Genomic DNA, 22903 nt, shown 5'->3' with positions numbered 1-22903 from the left:
TTTGGGGAACACACACATTGCCACTTCCATTTCTGCTCCATCAGAACGGTCAGATCACCTCATCTCAAGGGACACCATTTACATTTATTTATAAAGCTGCAAATTCTGGGAGTTGTAGTCTTTGTACTCTTCAGTTGAACCAATCTGAAAAATATTCCTAAATACAACCTAAGAAAGGAAGCAACGGGACCGAACAAGCGGTGCCTGTGAACATGGAATGATGTGCCAACCATACCCACCCTACAGCTTCCTTCTGGCCCCTTTAACAAGTGTTACCTGGGCAAAAACTACTCACCGCAAGAAGCTGTGGAGAAAAAATTCAGATTGTCATGACACACACTCTTCCATGATTCCAAGAAAAAATACGAAAGTCGGTGTTCCTCTAAGAGATGCTTTTTAGCTAAAGACAGGAATTCTTAAACGAAGAACAACAATCAGAGACAAGAGTTGCCTTATTTGAAGATCATCGTTATGATATAATTGAAAGTCTTTAGAAATGAAGTTTCATGAAAGACCTACAAATATTATAGTGATAAAAAAAGGGCATCACAGACAATAAACTTCACTTAAGTTGATCGTTCAAACAGTACCCAGCTCCCTCCTGCCTCTTAATCAGAGAGACTGGTACCATTCAATTTTGTGTTTCTGCTGGAAATCACTCCAGAATTACGGCATGCACAGACGCTTATAGTACGCACATTTGTACTGAAGAATCCCTCTTTCTGCTGTGATATTTCGAAGCAAAAACGCCAGAATATCAGCTTAAAGTTCACAGCACTTCAAGCATGGCGGCTGCGACGCTTGCATTATTTAGGGATTCTACTTGCAGTGTTTACACCTCGCTCACCTGAGATATCCGACTGGTACCCCTGAGGTCAGTAGCGTTGGGACAGAGTCAGCCGTACTTCTGACACATCTCTGAAGTGAAAGGGTTGTAGGGCTGGGACAGAGTGGGCCACGTCGCAGTGGCGGCCGCCAGTAACAAACGGCAGAAGGAGCATGGGGGAAGAGTGACTGAGCACAGGGATTAATAATAATAATTTTAATACGTACCACGCGGCTCTCAATACCCGGGGGGGTCGCGCAGGGATGTGGGCCAGGGCTTTAAAAATAAAGTAAAAAAAAAAAAACTTTAAACTTACCTGACCGGGGGGGTCCAAGCCGCCTCTGTTGACTGCTCCTGGCCGGGTTCCAGTGCGTTGGCGCCTTCACTTCAACGTCTTCTAGGGGAGTGGCTGGCAACCCCACAGCCAATCCAGACGCTGCTCCAGCAGCGCCAGGATTGGCTGAAGGCAGGGATACTCCCTGCCCGTTAGGAGACCGGGGGCTGCGCATGAAGCAACCCACGGCCTCTTAAGGAGAAGGCTACTGCCCATGTTTGGGCTGATCGTAAAAACGATCAGTCCAAAAACTAACATGCGCACTATTGAGCGCTGCTGCCCGCTGTCACTCAACCCTGACAGTGCTGCGGCTGCCCCGCCCCCTTCAGCGTCTGTGGTGTGCTCTACTTCTGCAGCTAATTCCAATCAGGAGTCCTAATTGTTGCAATTAGCGTCAGAAGTAGAACTATTAAATTCTAAATGGGGCCGTGGCATAAGTGGGGCAACGCCCCAACGCCGCCAATGGACGAACCACCACTGTCTCAAAGAACAGCATGGTTCATTACTAATGTAAAGGATGGTAAAACAAGGGAAATGTATCAAGCTGTTAAGCAGGATTTGATGCATCGTCATTTATTCACACATTATGATCAGTGGCGGCTGCTACCTGGAAGAAGCAGTTGGGCGGGGTAGGGGGGTAGATGGGTTAAAAAAATCACTTACCTCCCAGCCACCTCTCCTACATCCTCTTTTTGGCTTCTTGGGGGAGACAGGAAGGAGGATTCATCAGGACTCCCAAGCTCCCTGCAGCCAATCACAATGCTGCAATGCATCGTTGTGATTGGCCTAGGCACCGTGACAGTGCTCAGCCGGGGCTGGAGGGGTGGGCATGTTCTCCATGTAGGCTGTAATGCAACCTGCATGGAGCACATGGTATGTGTACATGACTGTTTTGAGCGTCCCAAGAGGGCCGGCCAAGCACTCATGCTCACATAAGGAGTGCAAACCACTCCTCCCCCTGCACTGAGAGCCGCCCGCAACACAAAGAAAACTAAAATGATAGTAACATTGAGTTCTTATCATTATGTTTTTCCTTTTTTTTACACTGCAAAAAGCAGTGGGGCAGCCACTGATTATGATGCTACTAATGTACGTCGTCAGCGTATACACTTCCACATGCCCTTTGTTTGTAATTTTTACTTGCAATATGTCATTCAGACTCACAAATCAAAGAGGAACAATTATTCCTCAATGAGCTAGTTTTATTTCAGAGGGTAATGCATTGATTTTCACAGCTGGGTGAAAAAACATTGATATTTTACAACTCCCCACTAATAGATACCACTTTTAACAGTCAACGCCAGAACAGTGCAAAGGTCTTTAGCTAGAACTACATGTAAACAGACAGCCATTAATACCGTTGGATTTTGAATTGTAATAGCCAGTCTGTGGCAGTGCTTAATTTGAGCAAGTGAAAGATAATCAGCTGAAACATTTTGACATTCAGAAATATGCATAACCTTGAATTAGAATTCTTGCAATTTGCTTGCAAGTTTGGCAGTTGTGGGGGAAATATTACCAGACCCCACCTTCTTAAAGGCTCATCAAAAGCTTATGATGTGTTTATAATTCGATCTCTCCACCCCATAAGAAATTCTTGAATTTGTTAACAGCCCACTCCCAAGCCAATATTTCTCATTCAATGACAGAATATTTAGCCTCTGCTCCATTGAGTTTACCTGAGGAGAAGGTCAAGGTGTTGCTACATTTTTTATGGAATCCTGATGATGCACCACTCCTAAGCCAACGTGATTAGCATTGAAAGTAACAATGCACTGCAGTGTTCTATCAAATGACTTTCAAGAAGGGGAATTGTCAAACTCCTTTTTTTAACTCAGTCATACTTGCTGAACACTTTTCATCCCAATGGAATTCAATATTCTTTTTTATCAAATCGCACATGGCCTCCACTTTCTCCGAATAGGTATGCATAAATTTGAATGAAATTTGCACCTTCTTACAAATGGTGCCAATTCATCTTTGTTACAAGGGAGAGGTGCTTGGAAAATGGCTGAAAAAAGGATGGTTTTGGTAGAACACCATTTTCATTTGTAACATGCCCCAAATGTTCAACATGCGTTTAAAAACAGTTGCGTTTTTCTTTTCGCAATGTAAATTTACTATCTTGTTTCTTACACAATAGCTGCCTTAAGATTGTAAAATGTTCAAATATAGTTTCACTGTGCACCAAAACATCATCCTAGAATGCTCTGACCCCTGGCTTTCCATCAAATAGTTTATTCTTTACATGTTTAAAAACTGCAATGGTAGAACTGAGTTCAAATGGCCTTCTTCAAAAATGGTACGCTAGTTCAGTAGTGATGGATGCAGTGCACTTTCTCTGATCAATGTTAAAGGTTGACAGTCTGCCACCACACAATGACTGAGTTGACATAGGTCAATGCAGCATCTGATTTTACCATTTTTCTTCTTGGCTATGACCACTGCAGATAGCCACTCTGATGTGCTTGTCGATTTGATGACTTCACCCTTGCACCATTCTTCTAGAATTGCTTTGACTTTAGTGCAAGTTGAAAGCAGTATATATTCACTTTTTGCTTGACTATCCAGGACTTGTCTTGTTGTTTAAAATATTTTTAAAATCCTAATTATTTTTCAAATACAATTTTACATTCTTTTCAAAATGAATATGAAATTCATTTCATGTACACTGAAGATGTATAGAGGATTTCAAGGATTGATAATAATTTTCAATCCTTGCAGTTCAATCCAATCTAGTATGTTAACATTCTAGTCAATGTAAAACGCAGAAGGGTCCCCCCAACAAAAACAAAATTATGAACCAGGCTAAGGGCCAAGGGTAGAAAAGGAACAATGACAATCAAGACAAGAGGTCATCATGCATGTATATATTACCACAGATGATTGAATCACATAGGAACAGACCCAGATCACACTCCATAGTTCATTTGGTATATATATCCTATTTTATTTTTTTGTTTTGTTCATACCACACCTCTTTCCTATCTTTACTGTTTACAACTTTAATTTGAAACAGTTAGCCTGTTGCCACATATACTGTACAGAAAACCACATAATGGCATACACCGTTAATCACAAATTCCATCTACTGTAGAACAGTTATCAATTATAAAAAGTATTTTTTTCCTCAATCATCCTTATTCATCTTTACTATTCAACACTCTTCTCTAACATACCATTCATACCTTTTATCCCACACTCCTCAGAACACAAATCCAGAATAGATGTACTACCACCATACACCCCAGTGAAGTCATTCTTTTTTCCATCCTTTTGGTGTAGTATCACCAGGCTGGGTACACCAACAGTCAAAGCATGTTTCGGTGGATTTACGTTGACTTTACCACCTTCTTCAGGACTGTACCAAGGTTATGTATACATACAAATCAGCAGGGCAAACAGGGATATATTTATCACACTAGAGAAATATCCTCTTGGCAGAGAAAATTAGGAATAGTCACAGACACTGTAACATGAACAATCTTAGTTTAAAAGACTGATAGCTCCACCATCAGTTTCTATTTTAAAATAGGCCCCAAAGGTGAGAGGCCAAGGAGCAGGGGCGAATTTCAGTTCAAGTAGTTTACCCTGCTAATCAGCATTTTCACCACTCCCAGCATCCGTGAACAATACAACCCAGCAGACGAGGCCCTAATCTCCGGGGGACATACTTGTTTGAAAAAAATCTCTAGTTTTTAAATGCTGCATCTACCCTCTTAGCCGGCATGAACCAAACAATCTTCTCATGCCCTAAGGTAATTATAAGTCATGCCCTCATCATGCATTTCTTCTAACCCCACATATTACATCAGTAATGAAATCTTGCATGACATCATTCATAATGTAACTGCAACATTTGCAAGAACATTAGTGATGGTAAAATTGTGCATTGCAGCTACCTAAAGGCACGAGTTATAGTTTCTTGAGATAACTATAACAGTTTAATTTCTATGGTTTTGTGTGCTTAAAATCTGAACCTAACTAAAACGCCCTTCGACCCCTCTCTCCTATCCTCAAGAAAGAATAGACCTGTTCTATTTCACTAGGAAATTATGGCTACATAACTGGCATAAACTAAAGTTTAAAAATACTAATTCACTTAGGGAAAATAGTACAACCAGCCCAGTACCTGAAACTATTAACGAGGTTGAAACCTTAATTGCACTCAAAGAATTAGAGTGGGATGGCAGCAACCAGGGAACTGTTGATGCTCAATCATTAGGTTTCAGAGTTGATTTGAGTTGTCGCTATAAGTTTAAACCGAAGTCTGTGTTCAATCCTACATTACCTCCATGCGGCATTGATACCTTTGAGACACTGGCTATTAATGACTTGAGGTTTTTGGCCAAAATGAAAAGATGGGAACAGGACAATCTGACCAAACAACGTCTGGCAGTGAAATTGTTACAAACAGATCATAACATTGTCATCCGCCAGTCGGATAAGGGGGCTAACGTTGTTGTTCTCAATGTGGAAGATTACTTACAAGAGGGGTTGTGCCAACTTGGCTATGAGAAATGTTATGAACTTGTCACCAGTAGTGATAGGGAAAAATCTAATGCTATGTATTATACGATGTTAAAAGAATGGCATTCGAGTGGTATATTGGAGTGTAATCCTAAAGTGGCGATTCTTTATCTTTTACCAAAACTACATAAAGATCCTGCCAATTCTCCAGGGAGACCCATTGTGTCTTCACGGGGTTCTCTGTTAGAGAATACATCCAAATACATTGATTTTTTTCCTCCGCCCCTATGTTGAGCGTTTACCATCATACCTTAAGGATAGCAGAGAGTTTCTAAGTAAAATCAACGATTTTGAATGGCAGGACGGTTATGTATTGATCACTCTAGATGTCTGCAGCCTGTATAAATCTATAAAACAAGTGGATGGTATTTTGGCCTGCCGTCTGTATCTCAGTCTTGTTCCATCTCGTATCTCAAGCATACAGAGATGGTATTACAGATGATGCAATTTTGTCTGGAAAATATATATATTTTTTTATATGGAGCAAGCAGAAATGCTGAATAAAGATGTTACTTTGGCGGAGATCAGACTGGCAGATTCTGCTCTAGCCTCTGGCAAAGCATCAGGGGAAGACTCGATCCCGGTCGAGCTTTATAAACACTGCATTGAGGAACTAGCCCCTTTACTTTGCCAAGTGTTCGAACTCATGGGACAAGGGGGAAAGCCCCTGAGTCATGGAATATTACGCAAATTATTTTTTTCTTAACCCCTTCCATGCTGATGACAGAACGGTTCCGTCATCAGCATCGGTTGAGCTGTGCTGGTGACGGAACCGTTCCGTCATGACTCCGCCCGCGCAAGGCGGAGTCAGCACAGGCGGAAAATACGCCCCGCACGCAAGGGGTTAAAAAGAATAAAATACCAGACGAATGTGTGTCCTATCGACCGATTTCGTTAATAAACACCGATGCGAAGATATTCGCCAAAATATTGGTGAATCGCTTTGCCCCAATAATCTCTGCCCCGATCTCTCCACAACAACATGGATTTGTACCCTGTAGGGATACAACGACTCATATTAACACGGCTTGTACAGCCTTTGATGTTGCTTGGGTAAGCTTCACCCCACTTGGTATGATACTACTTGATGCTGAGAAAGCATTCGACCGAGTGGGGTGGGACTACTTCTGGGTTGTTCTGAATAGATATGGCATCAAAGGTTCATTTCTGAGATGGATAAAGGCCCTCTATGATAACTCACGGGCCAAGGTATGTTATGCCGGGATACAGTTGGGCGTATTTCCTATTCTGCGTGGTACCCATCAAGGGTGTCCACTGTCACCATTATTATTTGCTCTATCTATCGAACCATTTTTAGTGGCATTACAAAATAATCCGTGTATATTACCGTTTTCATCTGGCTCAGACACTCTTAAATGACGGTATATGCAGACGATATCGCGGTTTATTCAACAAATGTAGCTGAGGCAGTGACAGGGATTATCATGGAAGCTCGAATGTTTGGCTTAGTCTCTGGTTACAGGCTGAACACTAATAAGACGCAAATCATAATGAATTATAAGCCAAAGGACCCAATTCAGGGAGTGTGTAAAACTGCTATTTATTTGGGAGTAAAAATTTCTGCCTGTCCAGAAGAGATAATCATGCTAAATTATGAAATATTGCTAGAAGATACAGCTATTACTTTAAAAAAATGGCATAAGGTTCCACTCAGTTTAATTGGCAAAATTAACTTATTAACAATTAAGATTCTCCCGAAATGTATCTATCTATTTCGATTTATTCCACTACGCATTAATAATCTTTTTTTAAACGCCTAGATGGCATATTAAGCAGGTTCATCTGGGGTTATTGCCCTATGGAAAAGGCGGTCTTGATTTCCCTGATTTTAAAGCATACTTCTGGTCGACATTTATAGGACATATTCGTAGTCTGATACACCCTAACAAGGAACCTTTCTGTTATTATGCCTTTATGTTAGGAACGGAATCCAAAATGTTTTTATATAGCATTAACGACCCGAACTACTTTAAGCGAGTTAAATTTTAGATTTCAGGAGACATAGCATACATCTGGAGCGCTATTGTCAGTAAATTCCAAATACCGTTATATCACTCTAGACTACCTTTATGGGACAATCTGTCTCTCCCAGGAATTTTCCATGATGGGAGCGGGAGACAATGGGCACAATTAGGCATTAAAAATGTAGGCAATTTATATGACAGCACTGGGTTCTCATCGTTTGGGAGACTCCAACTCGTCTACAATGTTATGGAAAGCATGCGCTTAAAATATTATCAAATTCAAGACTATTTTATACGTAGCCTTAAATCACTGAATTGACAGAATCTAGCATATGGGAATATATTTATTTAGCTAAAGATAGATCATTGATTAGTTGTGTATATAAAAGATTTAATTCTCAGAAAGACGGTGACTGCGGGAAACTAGCTATACGCTAGAGCCAGAAACTGGGGTCTAATGTCTCTGGTAATGATATATCTTCTGCACTAGATATTATTCGTAAATCAGTATATTCGTCTAGTTTAAGGCTACAATCATACTAGACTTTTTGTTCTCTCTATTATACACCTGCTCGTATTTCGAAATGGGCAACAAGTAATTTAAGTAGTGATCGGACTAGATGCCCAAAATGTGATTTATATGCAGCAGATTTAGCGCATATGTTTTGCTCATGTCCATCATTATCAACATTTTGGGGAGGATTAGAAAGGACAGTGTCTCATAAACTTAATAGATCTATTTCATTTACCGTTATAAATATATTACTGGGTCCAAAATCATGTGATTATAGCTCGAGAGAACTTATTAATATTATACTGGTCTGCGCCAGGTTAGCTATTGCTCGAACATGGATCGTACGGGATCCACCATCGATGGCAGATTGGTGGGCAATAGTAATAGATACATATAACATGGAATACGCACTGGCTAAAATTAGTGGTGTAAAAGCACTATGTAAATTAGGATAAAATTGGGGAGAATTTGTCTAGGAAAGTGTTTATGAATTTGTTTAGCTGCTTACAGAATTATGTCTGTTTAAAATGGATTTTGAGTTTTTACATGTAAGGCTATTCCCCTTGCACCTGCCTTTACAAAATGCATTAATTTATGTTGGTTGACATAATTGTCTGTTTCTTTTATGTATGGTAAGCTTGTTTTTTTATTTGCTGTTACTTTGTCCTAATGTCATTAATAAAAACATATATATATAAAAAAAAAAGAAAACACTTTTTTTGTTTTTAAGGATACACCTGTTTTGCTCCCAGCGTTGCCAATTTATTTATGGTCTGCTGGGAGCAGCAGGTGTCCAGGTCACAGGAATTATACAGCAGTCATGTGAAAATATGGCTGTGGTATATTGATGATTTGTTCATCATCGGGGAAGGCTCACAAATTCTAGCCAAGGAATGTATATCTATCCTTAATCAGAATGAGGTGAATTTAAAACTGGAAGGTAACATGAGTGTGCAGAGCATTGAATTTTTGGATTTACATATCGAAGTAGTGGATTACAAACTTGTGTCCAAACTTTATCACAAGACCACTGCTGGAAACAATCTGCTTTATGCATACAGTGGGCATTCCAAGACTCTGATTCGGAGCATACCCTTTGGCGAGTTTCTCCAGGCTCAGAGAAACTGTAGTGCAGAAGATGATTTCAAACTGGAAGGGCTCTGCATGCCTGAACGGTTTTTGGAGAGGGGCTATAACCAACAGGTAATCAATGATGCTTTTGCTAAAGCCAGCAAAAGTACGCACAATGAACTGTTAATACCTAGAGACAAAGATGAAGCCAGTGATCAGGTGATTAGATTTGTAACCACTTACCATTCTAGCTCCTGGCGAGTTCGTAAGTGCCTCAATAAGCATTGGAACATTTTGAAAACTGAATCTACTCTCGAGGATGCCATAGGTTCGTTGCCTAACATTACTTATAGGAAGTCAGACTTTTTGAGAGACAAGTTGTGTTATAATGAGGTACCACGTACCAAAAGTAATCCGTTAGATGTCCATTGTTTCCTCACATGCATGTCATGCAAAGCGTGGAAATTCAGTTCCAATGTGAAAAGTGTACATTTCCCAGTGAGCGTCACAGTGCGGAACATAGACAAACACCTCACGTGCCTGTCCGGCCACTGTATCTATGTGCTAGTCTGTCCATGTGCCAAGAAATACATAGGCAGTACCATGTTTCAAGCAAAGAAACGTATTCTTGAACACATGAGGGCTATTCAGAATAAAGACAAGTTATCCCCTGTAGCCTGACACTTTGAAGAGTGTCATAAAAGTAATCGCAATTTATTGCGATTCCTTGTCATTGACAGAGTTACCTCCATGAGCAGGGGAGGGGATAGGATTCGCAAATTGCGTCAATAAGAGTACAGATACATTATGGACCTAGACATGAAGATCCCATGGGGGTTGAATGCTGAAGAACTCTCCTGGCATTTGGGAGATTAGTTTCCCCTCCATGGCTGTCCTGTACGGTATGTGTCTGGTGTTATTGGAGAGCTATTAGGCAGAGGTATACTTAGATGGGATGCTGTGTTTTGGAATCTTGTCTTTTTGTTTCTGCCTCTGAACTTGGTTGCACAACAAATTAAGCCATATCTGTAATGTTCTATTATGTCTCCTGCTGTATAACTATGCAACAGTTTTAAACTTTTTTGTTATTCACTTTTTTGTTATTCACTTACAATTGATCGTTATATTTTATATATTTGCAGTTTGCATTTTGACCTCTGGTTGACCCTAAATTACTTGTTTATAGTCTTCCATTTTCTGCTCTCTTTATATAGGTGATGCCTGTTTCTGGATAATGGCCCCACTTCTGTAGTCCCTAATGAGAAGATGTAGCAGAGGCCCACAGGGGCAGGAGTATGTTTTTGAATGTGTCAAGATACTGATCTTTTCGTTGTTTGATAATTAATTTCCCACTGGGATATGTATTAGTGTATGGGGGGACGCCCTAGATTATTTGATGTAGGTGACACTTAGAGGTGGGGTGTTACCTCATGTTATATATTAGAGAGAAGGTAGCAATAGTCTGCCAGATATATAGTGAGTTTACATTCCCACTTGGGAGTTTGAGATGAATGGGAGAGTATTGACCAGCAGGCTTTGAGGTATTTATTTATAGTTACATGCTGCCTAGAGGAGTTGCAACAGATTGTTATGTGCAATCTCCGCTAGTATGTCTAAGATACAGAGCGCTGAATTGGCCAGTTCGGATGCAGTGGCAGCGCGCTGGGTTCTCTAGAGAGAGCCATAATGTACATGTATTCAACAATTATATGTCATGTTGAAACTTTAACTATGCTCAGCGGTTCAGCGGTTATTTACGGGGCAAGAGATGCTAATTAAATTAGTCCCTTTCTAGCGGTAGTGTCATGCACCCGAGATTATAGCGTGCCGGGTTTCCTTGAGATTGCCAATAATTAATATGTTAACAAACAAATATGATGTATGTTAAAACCTTTCACTTGTACAGTTTAATGGTAGCTATTTATGGGGCAATAAGACGAATGAAAATCGATTGTGATGTTTTATTTTACCAGTATAAGATGGCCGATGCAGACTGTTAAACAATAGTCCACTTTTTGTTTCTATGCACTTTATGTCACATGGTTTACACTGTTTGTATATATGCACTTTTTGAAAGAACTTTATTTATCCGTGAGCAAGGCGGTTATCGCTGAAACGCGTAGGGTGTTTTGTCCTGGCCCTTATGCTTTGAATAAACGATATTTCCAACTGGAATTGATGATGGTGTGATTTGTGCTGGAAGGAATGCACTCGCGCAGTTTTGCGCTTGGCGAATAGTGGATATATATATATATATATATATATATATATATATATATATTTGTAAGGCTAAAGAGCACATTGCTGCTGGCCCTTCTGTCTTAAAAATACCGCTTTAGAACTAATTCAATTTAATAATTTAGTTTTAATTACCGATATACTCAAATCAGTGAATAACAAGTGGTGTGTGCGTCATTTTGTGGGCGTGCCAGAGTTGTGACGCACGCACACAACTGATGGAGGACAATAGTGCTCTTAAATTGTAGAGGTGCATCATAATCATGGATAGTCCGCACCCGCATATATTCCTGTGTTCTATTAACTTTGATAATTAGAAGTGTGTCGTAATAATAAAATGTGCAAGCGAATGGATAGAAAAGTATTTCGTGCCATGCACGAGAAATGAAATGGCATTTATGTTTGGAAAGAGTAACCGTTAGTATATTGCGTTTGCCTAATGAAAAGCCAATGTGTAATGTAGTGCATTTTGATTTAATGTGCACCATGATGAAGATTGCACGAGCAAAAAATAAGTTGCGCTTAAAGTGTAATAATTTTAGATGTTTGCAAAGCAAAGCATTATTAACATGATTGCATAGTTTGATGTGTAAAGGCGAAATGAAATGTTCACATTGTGTAATGAAAGGCCTATTCATTTATTCTTATGTTGGCCGAATTATGTAGGCTTGAAAATGTAATTTCCCTGGTAAGCTCTCGCATTTGGAGGTAGTCAGTGAATTTCATGTACATGCAAGGTTATTCTGTTCTCACGTTTCAGTTGCCGGTGGAAGAAGCTGCCTTTGTTAGTTAGAACTAACGCCTTTTGTTTCAGGAGTTAGGTATGGAGGAGAGAAGTTAAATTGTCTGAGGAATGTCGTTAATTGGAAGTTAGTGTTCTTTCTCACTGAGGAGGTTTGGGAATCAAGGTCACACAGCTGAACACTGGACAAAGTGTGGAAGACGGTGGAAAACTACCTAGGAGAGGTGTTCATTGAGATGAGGTGATCTGTGGGCGTGTTTTACATCTTGGTGTTTTGTATTAGTGAAAGTGCCCCGAGGGAGGAGAGGCAGAGAGTGTCAGAGAGAGTTAGAAGGAGGAAGGATGAGTTAGGAGAGGGGGTTATAGGATCGATCTGGAAAGAGCATCTTAGAACGAGCTCTGTAGGTTTGGCTACTTAGCCCAAACACAGTGAATGCACTTCTTAGGAAGTCTTCACGAGTTGACACCTTTTACTGATTTTGCCTGGGGAATGCTAAGTAGGGATGTCACTTTAGAGCTAGAGTAGGGATAGTCTAATGCTTTTCACTTTCCAGACACATATGACGTCTGACTTGCTCTGAGCAGTGGGTAAATGTATTTCGGGGCCTGTGGGTGAGGTAGTGGATCAGGGAGGGTGGTGGGGTGAGTAGAGAAGGGAAGGTGAATTTTTTCTTGTGGGGGAGCATTGTATGTTTCCTTGCTGTCAAACAATAGTGAATAAGGCTCCTGGGCTGCTTCCAGGTAGCATTACAGAGTGGCAGAATCAAGTATGGTTCTCCCACACGGGTTAAACCAGTTGTGACAAAACCTACCCACTATGAATCGGGTGAAGCGAAATTCCATGCGGTACTTCCACTCCACTCAACTCAGAGTCAGAGAATTAAAGTGTTTGCAGTAGCTAATGAGAAGCTATCTAGTAATTGAGTATCTCATGATAAGCTACGTTGTAATCATGGTGCTTAGGACTGTAAAAGTAAGATGACTGCTCTCAGTTTGATCTTCCAAGCAAAAAACATATGAACAACATCACCTTTCCGGAGATTGCAGTCATATGTTTAGAGTTTTGATTCCAAAATCAGAATATAACTAGGCAAAACACATTTATGAGAAATGTGCAATACTTGTACATTATTTGCAACTGACATGTACACCTTGATTACATTTATTCGATGTAGACTAATAAAAAATTTGCTAGCATTCGCGCCAAGAATTTTCAATTCTATTAAGGACACAGAGTCAAGGATTATGCTTTCTCTTTCTTTTACTGACAACACAGCAGCCAATGAAAAAAATTCATTCAATAACAAAAACTACATTTCCCGTGATGCTCTTGCACCAATCGCAACCCATCAGCCCCAATAAGAGCCACCAACACAGTCCCATGATCCTCTTTCTTTGCTCAAACTGGCAACACAAGGGTGAATCCATAAATGGAATAAGAAACAATGTCCTCCAACGTGAAAGATTAACTGGAAACCATGACTTCCTCTAAAGTCTTTAACTCAAAAAATCTCCTACTCAGATTTCTTATCCGACCCTGAAAGAAAAAAGAAATAGAACAACCTGTAACTTCTGTATAACAGAAAAAATCACAATACATCATGTACGGGCGGGTAATTATTACAATAACATTGCAATATAACCAGGTGGGATAATCCTCGCCTCCTTGTCCTTCATAGAATTGAAAATTCTTGGCGCGAGGGCTAGCAAATTTTTTATTCTATTACAGGACCAGAGGCTTCATATTATGCTAGTTTAACACTTAGTAAACACAACTGAGGTTATATCACCCACTGGTTTATAATAAAATTGTTTAAAAGTTGATTCAGATGACCAGTTGGCACATCGCATAATGTCCTGGATACTAGAACCCAACATATAAGATTTTGATGCCATGGCACCTCGTACAGAATGTGCTACAAACATTTGAATATCAATACCAGCTTCTTGCATAACAAAACGTAACCATCTGGCTATAGTGGCAGCAGACACTGGCTTAAAAGGTTTATGCAAAGCAATTAATAACTACGTACAACCATCCGGTGTCAGTGAACAGGTGCAATCTTCATAAGCTTTTAAGCACTGTACAACACATAGTTTGTCATTGTATGGAAAAGCATTATATTCAATACATCTTGACAAAGTCTTTGTACACCCAGTAATAGTAAGGGAATCTCCCTCTGGAGTAAATACTCTACCTGAAATATCCAAGGCCCGTACATCCGTTGCGTGCCTATAAGCGGATAGACATAAAAGCATAGCTAATTTGGCAGATAAATGCTTTCTGGATAAAAGATTATTCACAGGCCATCTATTAAAAAGAGATATGACCAAAGAAACGTCTCATAAACCGGAATATCTAGGTTTAGGAGGGTTCGCAACCCGTATGCCCTTAAGAAGTTTGCATACCACCGGATGCATGCCAACAGGTCTACAGAAATGGCAGATTTATAGTTATTTGCAGAGCGGTAAGCTAAACCTTCAGTGGCCTTGTCCGAGAGAAAATTCACGGTGTGGGATAGTCCCGACCCCACGGGATCCACGTGTCGTTCCAGGCACCAACCCATCCACCCTTTCAAGGCTGAAGAGTATTGTTTTCTTGTGGAAGGTGACCAGACTTGTTTGATGAAAGCTGAAGCTCTGTCCGACAAACCCGGCATTTCCCACTGTTGCAGGAAAGCCTCCATGCCATCAGAGACAGTCGCCTCGATATGACCATCAAGTGCTGTTCCTTGAGAGGGCCCAGGAGTAGCGACTGTGTCCAAGGAGGCATCCTGGGAAGATCGCAGCTCATCTCTAATAATACTGGGTCCCAGGACTGCGATCTCCACATGGGTGTCACCCGAATTTCTTCCACTTGCTGCTTGACAATATAAGACATCACTCTGGGAATCAAAAGAAAGGGGCGAAACGCGTAATTCAGCCCCCCTGACCAATCCTGAAGGAAGGCCTTCCTTGCCATCGCCAGTGGATCTGGTCTCCAGCTGAAAAAGGCCGGAACCTGTTGATTCAGTCTGGACGCAAATAGGTCTATTTGACAAGGACCCCAGATCTCTTGAAACCACTGGAATAAGATTGGTTGAAGATGCCAATCGCTGTAATCTTTGAGGTGTCTGAAATTCCAGTCTGATACCAAGTTGGACTGGCCCGGAATGTACTCCACTATTACCGTGATCTGTCGACACAGGCAATAAGGCCAAAAGTCTTTTGCGATCTCTACTAGTAGAGACGACCTCGTGCCTCACAACTTGTTGATATACCTCACCGCCGATATGTTGTCCATCTTGAGAAGGATTCAACATGAGGTCTGCTTGGGAAATAAAGTCCGTATTGCAAAGGAACCCGTGAGAAGTTCCAGGCAATTAGTGTGTAAGGCTAATTCTTTGGGAGACCACCTTCCTCCAGTGGAAATGTCTCCGCAATGGCTCCCCAGCCCCAACGAGTGGCGTCGGATTCTATTATAACCTCGGTTGAGAGCCAAAAATTGCTCCGCCGTTCCACACTTACACGTGGCCCAGCCACCACTGCATCTCCTCCTGTACTTCCTGCACCAACAGAACTTGGTCCCTGTAGGACAAACTATTTTGGAGATGTTGAATCTTCAACCTCTAAAGGGCCCTCTAATGTAGAGGGCCCGGGAAAATTGCTTGGATGGAGGAGGCCAGTAGTCCTACTACTCTGTCAATTGTCCTGAGAGAGACCATCTGCTTGTTGAGAATGCCAATATCTCTTTCATCAGAGCTTTCAGCTTTGTCTTGGGAAGGCTCAGTTGAGCAGCCTGAGAATCTATCACAAAACCCAGAAAATCTATTGTCTGAGACGGACAAAGAGATGACTTGGGCTCGTTGATCACAAACCCCAAACTCTGCAAGAGAGACATTGTTATCTGAAGAGGTTGGACTCTGGACTCTGAGCCATGATTAAGATGTCGTCCAGGTAAATGATCATGCGAACACCTTGTTCTCCAAAGTGTGCCACCACCGGCTTCATTATCTTGGTGAAGCACCAAGGAGCCAAAGAAAGACCGAAAGAAAGGGCCAAATAATCGAACCATTGATCCCTCCATTGGAATTGTAGGAAACGGTGATGGGGAGGATAAATTTGAATGGAGAGGTAAGCATCTTTGAGATCTAGCCTCACCATCCCAACCCCTGTTTTCAGTAAGTCCGCCAAAAGACGGATTCCCTCCATCTTGAAATGCTTGTAAACTAGAAATTGATAGAAATCCCTCAGATTCAGAACTAGTCTGTGACTGCCACCTTACTTTTGAACCAAAAAGACATTGCCCGGAAAACCGTGAGGCCTGCAGTCGCAGTGAGTGATCGCATGTTTTTTAGCAATTCTTCGATTTTGGTGTCTATAAAAATACATTCTTGTTAGGAAAAACTGAGGGACCTGGGGAGTGTGTCGTGAATTGGTATACAATAGAATTCCAGGTGGAAGCCCTGAACAGTCTGTAATACCCAGGCATCCTGGGTCAATCTTCTCCAATTGTGAACAAAGAATTGTGTCCGATCCCCTAGTGGTAACTGAGAAACGTCTGTTACTATTACCTTTTTGTGCCTGGAATCCTGCTCTGTTTCCCCCGTGGAAACGGTGTTTGTTTAAGCATCGGCATGTGGGGTAGAAGGTACCTTCTCTAGTAGAATCCCATTCTCCCCTGCGGCGACCATAGTCGCCTCTGGAGGGACCTTGATTATAAAAACGGCCTGACGAGCGTCCCCTGCCTGCCTGTTAAAAAGGCCTTGCTGGAAGACACGTTTAATGCCAGATTGTGCCTTGTCCAGGGATGTGAATGTCCCCACATACTTCGAGACGTCTTTGACAAAACGGTCGCCAAAGAGATTGCCGACAGCTAGGGGTCCCGGTTCTGCAGAAGCATGGTCCGTGAGGTTGGAATCTCTATGCATGAGCAATTAGCATTGCCAAGGAGGTAGATCGCCCCTTTGAGTCCATTCTGCCAGGATATCCGGATCCACGGGGGCCCCTGATTCTTTGGCCACGATGGCCATTTCCAAGATTTTTACCAACGTACCCGCAACATCCAAGAGCTTGTCTTGGCACGCACTCCAAGCGTGGTCTATTCCCTTCCTATGATCTTTGACAAGCTTTTTCAAAAAGGTAAGAAGACTCATTTCAATTTCCGGGGTTTCACCCACTTTGTCAGAAAGATCGGGTTGTGGGGACTTCGAACGTAGCTTATTATGTACTTCTTTGTCAAACCCCCTGCAAAGGCTATCATGCAAATAATCCGTGACCTCAGGGGCCGGAACCCAGTCAGAAGAACGGGGGTGCACAATGTCACCTGAATTAAATGTGAACGGGGTATTGAACAGTGGAGTGTCCAAACCCAAAGAGGCATCTGTTTTGGCCTTCTTTCGAGAAGGGACTTCATTATCAGTAGTGTCATTGTTGGCATCTATGGTATCATCATTAACATACACTTTTCGCTTACACTTCGCCTTTCTCCAGCGGAATAAGCGTGATCCCCTGGATCCCTCTGAGGTAAAGAACAAAAAGCACTTGTGTGGGGCCACTTCTTCTCCTTCGCTCTGGCAGTCTCTGAAGGAGTATCAAGCTTGGATTTAGATTTTCCGAACCCATGGCGTTTAGCAAAACTTTCAAGCTGCTGCATGATAGGTTTTAAGGCAGCCGCCAAAGCTTGTTGCACAGTATTTGGAACTGTGCTCTCCAATTCCTTGTTAACAGCGTGCTGGACGGAGGCGTCCATCGCATCAACAATAGAATCTTCAAGGTCAGTCTCCTGTCCATCATAATATACCTCCTCATCATCCTCATATTCCACCCAATCATCCGTGTTATTAAAATGGGGTGAGTAGTAAAAAACAATATAAAGATTTAAATATCAATGAAGGAGTAAAGGGGGGGCTAGCCCACTGGCACACAATCTGGCAAAAAGTCTTTAGAGTATCAAGCCCCCTCAGCAGTTTTGTAATAAAGTTATTGCAGCCTTAACAGGCATAGGAACCAATATTGCAATACTTGGAGCGTGTGACCGCTTCAAAAGGTGATTGTTCTTACTGCCAATCAGGTGTGAGTCAGCTCAAGAAGAGACTCAGCAGGAAAGCGGTAATATTAAAAAAACAGGACGGTCGCGACGTGCGCAGACCAATGCTGGCTCAAATCAAGCCCAAAAGGAGCCCAACAGACCCTTGATACGCAGGCTCCGAGGTTGTCAGGCGATAAGGGAAGCCCCAGACAACAGTGCTGAAAGCACGCGATAAATGCAGCCGGAAAGTCTGTGAAAAACAGAAGATCCCGTTCAATCCCTGACTTGCTCCCTTTTAGGAAGGCTTTAAAGACCTTCCTCTTTTCTACAGTTTAGATCCTGTTTTCTGACCTTTTTCGATGTGTTGTGTTACTCAATGCTCCAAAGCGCCGGGACGCCACTTGGCTGCGGCATCCGCGCGCTATACAAAATAAAATAACATAACATAACATATTCCCGCTCCCGTAGGAGCTTCAAATTGAAACAAAGTAGCAGAGCTACCAATACGGTCAGAGACCCAAGCGCTCGTGCAACGCGCGTTCAGAGTAAACCATGAAACAATGTTACCACATGAATTCTAAACATTCAAAAATAACTCATTATATGCACAATATGAACAGTAAGAGAACAACATTCAAAACGCCCATAGCGCAAGTCATAAAAATGCATGTAGATATAAAGTAATAAGAGAGCACTTGTCTTTGCTGTGAGCAGCAAAGAAATAGGTTCATGGGACTGTGTCGGTGGGTCTTATTGGGGCTTAAGGGACGGGATTGGTGCAAGAGCACCATGGGAAATGTAGTTTTTGTTATTGAATGAATGTTTTTCATTGACTTCTGTTTTGTCAGTAAAAGAAAGAGAAAGCATAATACAAAGCCTCCGGTCCTGTAATAGAATTTCGAGTGGGTCAGTGAAATAAATCGGCAAACTCTGAAAAATAAAAGACATGATAACACCATCATCTTATCCTACAAATGTGGCATACACAATTGAAATACATTTATCCAAACATATTAAATCTGAGGAAATATCTTCTATCATATTTATGCCACCTTTGTGCAGCACAGCAAGCCACCTTACTGCACTGCGTGAAAAGGAAAGGGCAGGAATGCACTGCATTTAACTTTATACAGCGGATTCCTGTCCTTTCCTTGCGCTGGCACCCTTTTGACTACCTAGCGCCAACACAGATACCCTTGCATCCTGATGCAAGAGGGCCTGCGTTGTAAGCAAGATTGCTTTTTTACAGTAAAGGACACCTTCCTGCACAATAACAATCCCTTGAGGCATTTTCCTCTTTCTATGTGCAACACACATACCAAGAGATAAAAACAAGGAGAAACATTTCTCCTTGTTACGCCTCCCCTGGGAAGGCTTAACCTCATTGACACATTCCCAGGTCTATGATTAATGATAGGTCTGGGAATGAGCCACAATCCATGGGTGCATGGGTGGAAACACCCACATTCCACCCATGGAACACCTCCCTGGTGAAAAGTAAAGGAATGCAGTGATTTGCACTGCATTGCGTTACTCTGGATTATTAAGTCACTCAGGGCCACGAAATGGTTGCCTTTCGTGGCTTGATACATTTTACTTTTATTTATTTATCATGTGCCTCCATGCATGGCACAAGGGTGAAGCAAAACCTACATAAATATCCCCTTCAATTTGTAGGAATATGAATTCTGACAAACCAGAATGAACCTCTGAAGAACCTTGATTTAAATGCACATACATCGTTTTTGTAATTGTTATTAGAGAGCCAGATTCTAACAATAATCTACTACATAAGGGACCATTAACAAGTATATCATGATGTATATTTGTAAACAAACTTAATATAACATTGGTGTGGAGCATCAGTTTTTTTAATGTATTCTTTATATTGTAAAGGCAGAGATTGAACATTTTGGGTGAATGGCACAATCCACAAGGAGTACAAAGGAATGAACAATTGGAAGCCCTGTCTATGAAAAACATCGGATTCTTTGGAAAACATAAATAACCTTCTGAACTGGCTGCAGGCCAGTCCTTGAAGTGAGGAAATAAAATGTCTACTGAATCCAAAACATGTCACTATAGTTCCGTTGAAAACTTTTATCAGTACTGACGTTGTGCAAATGAAAGAAACAGAAGATGGGTCCTTGTGGCAGTATCCTGACTAGTTACAGTCCCTGTTGTTTTAATTTTACAGATAAGAAGTAATCTTAAAGAATATAATCTCACTAATGAAGCAACTGATTGACGGGGGCATGGCCAGCGAGCCAACATGGCGGACGCGAGCAGCTAGCGCTCCGCTAGCAATCCCTTAATTCCCCTGTAAATTGCCCTGTACCTGTGCTACCCAAGCCTGGGACGCAAAGGCACAAATCGGCATTGACCAGCTCTCGCTAACGAGACCCTGCAGTGGCCCGGAGGTCGTCTTTGGATGGCAATATCACTGTGGAACACCTTACGACCTAATCTCCTAAGCAGCAAGCGCCGCAGGGTAATGGCTGCCGGACAGCGGTCGCAACTGTTTTGGGCGATACTCCTGGCCGAGACGGGGCACATCTGCAACTGAAGGCCGTGCTGATATAGCAGGGGTGGGCACCTATCTTACACTGGAAGTGCCCCAGATGAGGGTGCGTGCAAGCAGGAGCTGCCTGAGGCGCGACCCCCCTCTGCGCCCGGCATGAAGAGGAGATCCTACCCAGCTACTGCCTTCCCTCATCGGCGGCTCGTGGGCCCAACACAAACCCCAGCCTAGGCAACACAAAATATCTTGCTACACAGAGGACCTCACAGGTATGGCGTTAGGCACTCTGGGACCTGCAGGGGCCCCCCTACATCAGAGCAGCAGCTGACGGGAAACCCACGCTGCGACTGCCAAAATGGCCACACCTTGAGAGTTGAGCAAAACACGGCAATACTGCCATTAAAGCCAGTGAAGGTATGTGCCTGGTGCGATCAGAGCTGTGGTGTGTACATGGAGGCCCAGTAACTGGAGATGCAGCGCGCTCTCTACCATGGGCTCTGAACCCAAGGGACCCGACTGATGGGCGAGTGGAGCAGCGTAATGGCGGAACAGATCTGACTGCCACGTGAGCCCTGGACGGGCACTGAAGTGTTGTAGCAGTCTGGAGGCCCATGAGGCTGAGACCATAAGGCGCAATCACTGCGCATATCGCACATAGCAAAAAGGTGAGGGACTGTGGTGCTCAGCGCTGACGACAGCCCCCACCCCATCTCGAGCGGAGTTCATGAATTGGTTAAGCCCTCTGGCCGATAATTACGGTGGCAGGATAGCAGGAACTACCTGCAATCCGCTGGGAGCCAAGCAGCAGGCAACTGCGATTGAGCAGTGAAAGGGAGATCGGGAGACCTCATGTGTCTAATGGAGTTGGCGATATGTCATGGACAGGCCACATAAGCATGCAGCACGATCTTTGAAACCCACGTGACACACCCAGCAGAAGACCCTTGTCGTGAGTGGGAGTACTGGTGGCGACCCCAGAGAGAGGCATCCTCCAGGTAACAGCTCGATGCGGCCCACCAACTGGTTGGCATCACGACAGGGCTCAGAAGCCCAGGCCACTGCTGCCATTTGGACCACAGCAGGCCATGACACTGAACCGGGGCCCACTCGACCTTTGGCCATGATACGACCTACGGTGATCCAGGGGACGGACTGTACCTGGTCTCTTACAATCTGATACGCGGAAGTACCCGTGTGGCTGCCTGGCAGACATTGGGGGTGTTGCCCTGAGGCATAAGAGCGCCCAGGCGCTGGGTGCAAACACAAGATCGTGCATTCGAAGCTGATGCCCGTTATCTGGGGGATGACAAGATCACGTTAGGTCTACGGGTTGAGTCTGGACGCCCACTGTTGCACCTGGGACGATCACCGCTGGGTAATTTCCCATAAGTGTGGCGATCAAAAACTGACCTGGGGGCCGCATCACAGCGCTAGGGGAACTACTACATAGAAACTGCCCAATGCAGGTGAATGCCTACTGCGCAACAGCTAGCAATGGGCCGTCTGCGCATGACCACACAACAGGGTGCCATACGTGCCAGCAACCTGGAGACACAGCGCACAGTAGGGGAAGTGATCAGAGACTCTCTAAACACATCACTTGCAGCCAAGCTGTACTCAGTGCTGGCAGCAGTAGAAAAATTGGGACCATGCTGGACAAGACAAAGTCATCCCTCGAATCCAGGATCGACAAGGTCACATTGGACTTCACCCTACTGAGCACCGACCATCATAAACTATCTGAAAAGATTCACCTGCAGAATCAGTCATTAACAGAGCTGAAGCCCATCACCCAGAGCTATACAACATCGCTAAAAGACATCCTGGACCGCATGCACGCGTTGGAGGACAGGGATGAGGATGCGGAGGGGCGCTCCCGCCGCAACTATGTCTACGTCGATGGACTCCCTGAAGGGGAAGAAGACCAAAATCCCGAACAGTATGTTGAACGTTGGCTCCAAGACATATTACCCCCGGGAACACTGTCAGCGCACTTAGCAATTGAACGGGCTCATCGGGTGCCAGCTCATAGTCCACCCTCGGAAGCCCGGCCACGTCCGTTCCTATTCAAGCTCCTAAACGATTGGGATAGGGATGCAGTCCTACGTGAAACATGGAAAATTACGGATCTT

The sequence above is a fragment of the Lissotriton vulgaris genome, chromosome 4_1 (genome assembly GCF_964263255.1).
Source record: "Lissotriton vulgaris chromosome 4_1, aLisVul1.2, whole genome shotgun sequence".
Taxonomy (NCBI): Eukaryota; Metazoa; Chordata; class Amphibia; order Caudata; family Salamandridae; genus Lissotriton; species Lissotriton vulgaris.
The sequence above is the reverse complement of the archived record's forward strand: the minus strand, read 5'-3'. Positions refer to the sequence as shown.